Source organism: Egretta garzetta, unplaced genomic scaffold, assembly GCF_000687185.1.
Source record: "Egretta garzetta isolate BGI_Z169 unplaced genomic scaffold, ASM68718v1 scaffold12, whole genome shotgun sequence".
Lineage (NCBI taxonomy): Eukaryota > Metazoa > Chordata > Aves > Pelecaniformes > Ardeidae > Egretta > Egretta garzetta.
Window position 1 is genome coordinate 1,223,843 of NW_009258795.1, and position 2,311 is coordinate 1,226,153.

Below are 2,311 nucleotides of genomic sequence, written 5' to 3' on the forward strand. Positions count from 1 at the left end.
CCCCCCCCGCCAAAAAAACCCAAATCAACTTTGATTGCTCTCACAGCAAATTTTCCTGCAAAAAAAAAATCTAAACCAGTTATTGCCAGATTGACTTTGCCCTCACCAGATCTTTGCATGGGGCCGCAACACTGAAGGAAGCCTGGTTTTATTAAGGCATTACCTAAGCACTAACCCTACCCTAGAATAACCTTTACAGAGGTCAGTAGGAAACCCATAAAACTCCATTTTGGATTAGATTTCCTTACAACCACCGAAGTTAACAGAATACTTCTGAAGATGAACAGCTTTGGCAAGTTCAGGTTGACAACGCTCCTTCACATTTTACTGAGAGTATATACGAGTACTCCAAGCTTTAAAGCTTTAGCAATGCCAACTTCTGCATCAGCTACGATGTTCTCCTAAAAGACATTTGTCACCTACACCTGTTTCCATGGAGAACAAGGATGCTTTGAGGATGATGGTGAACTTGAACGTTACCAGAAAGCGGTGCAGAACGAGTAGCGTGGTGGTACACATTTTTGTCTTGCGTTCTCAGATGGAGGACCATGAAAAATGGCAGCCGTTTTGAGAAGGCCGTAAGCTGCACACGACCGGCGGCTGTCACACTGGAAGCAGGAGGTAAGAGAAATTTTGGACAATTCAGTTTCTCATGGAATTATTATTTACACGCCGCTGCCGAAAGAGAATGCTCTCCACCTGCAAAGAGGTCAGCCCGAAGAATTATGGCAAAAATAGCCATTAACTCCACAGATGGATTTTTCAAGCATGGCTACCAACCGAATTTCAGGGAGTTTCAGTTTTCAGGGCAGTTTGAGTATTTCGCGTCACTCCGTTGCTCCACGCCACACGGTCCCTTCGGCGCACGCCTGGGTCAGCACTGAAGTGGTGGGCAGGGGCACAGGATCGGTCCCCCGGCTGGCTGGAACCCCCGGGACGAGGCGGGGGGGTACGTCCCCCCGCACCAGCTCGGCACATGAACATTATCCGGCACCGGCTGCATCTGGATCGCCTTGAGCGATCGGAAGGGGGAAAACCGACGCGAGTGCCTCAGGCTGGCGTGCCCGAGTGCCGCAGGTAAAGCGCCGCAGAAACAGGGTACAGCTCCTGCCGAGGAGGATTTGAAGATTCGAGGGGAACCCACCACTTCCCTGAAACCGTATTCGGTGTGTTAATTGCCAAAACGGTTAGAAATACATTTCTGATTTATTTTTTAATTTGAATATATCTGGCCTTTGGTTCTTTTTATGCCTTTCTTTACTCGGTTGAAAAAGCCTTTAGTGCCCCGTATTTTCTTCTAGTGAAGGTACTCGTATACCATAATCATATTGCTTCTTGATCTTCCTTTTGATATGCTAAACACCTTCAGCTCCCTATACATTTCCTTGGAACACATCTCCCACAGCCCTCAAATGACTTTTTGTAACTTTTTTCTGATCCAGCGAAATTCTCCTGCATCCTTTTTAAAGTGTGGAAGCCAGAACTATATGTAGTATTTTATTATCAGCATGTCTAAGAGGTAAAAATCACCTCCCCTCTCTAGTTCTAACAGAACCTGGAATGTAAGACCGCGTTGGCACCCTGGTGAAATATCCTTGCTAATGAAGGAATTACAAAGGTAGCAACATGACATAGAGGGCCTCTTAAAAGCCAGGTGGCCAGGCAAGGGAGAGACAGCAGATAGCGAGATCATTTTCTCACATGACAAAATAAAGCATAAAAGAGGAATTGGCACAATCCTAAGTGATAGGGACAGAAAAGCACCACTTGGCTACAACCCAGGCAACTTAATTATCATCACGACTTGTTCGGGAAGACAGCCTTTTAACTCCACTGTGATCCAGGTCTATGCTGCTCCAAAGGATGCCAAGGAGAGGAAACTGTGAGATTCCGCAATTAGAACTGAGCTGGACACACATCAGAAGCAGCGAGGCATGAACTGCTACAATTTGTGAGACTCCGCATCCTTTATCAGCGAGTACAATGTCCCAGCAAAGCCAAGAAACAAATGGAGAGGGGAAATTCTGCAGAGCACTGGCAGAAAATGACAGGGCTCGGGAAGACGGGACTGCAGTAATGTGAAGTTCTCGGAAGAAGCAGAGTGCGGCGTTTTTAAGCGTAAAGATAACGAGAAAGAAACGAAACAACAGGCGCCGCACGACGGTTGTGATAGGAGGTGGATGGGGGCGATAGACTGAAATCCAGGGAAGCTCCCACAGGAGCTGGGGGCTGTAACGCAGCGAAGCGGTGTGGTGGCGAGCCCGGGATGCCGGCGAGGAGTCCCGGGAAGCCGGGAGCGCGGTGCCTCGCC

The 2,311-nt window shown here is 48.1% G+C and overlaps 1 protein-coding gene across 1 annotated transcript in view; it reads right to left on the minus strand.

Annotated features, from left to right (window-relative positions):
* Positions 1-2,311, minus strand: part of MCTP1 (multiple C2 and transmembrane domain containing 1) — a 193,874-nt gene that overhangs the window by 122,650 nt on the left and 68,913 nt on the right. The window lies entirely within an intron of this gene.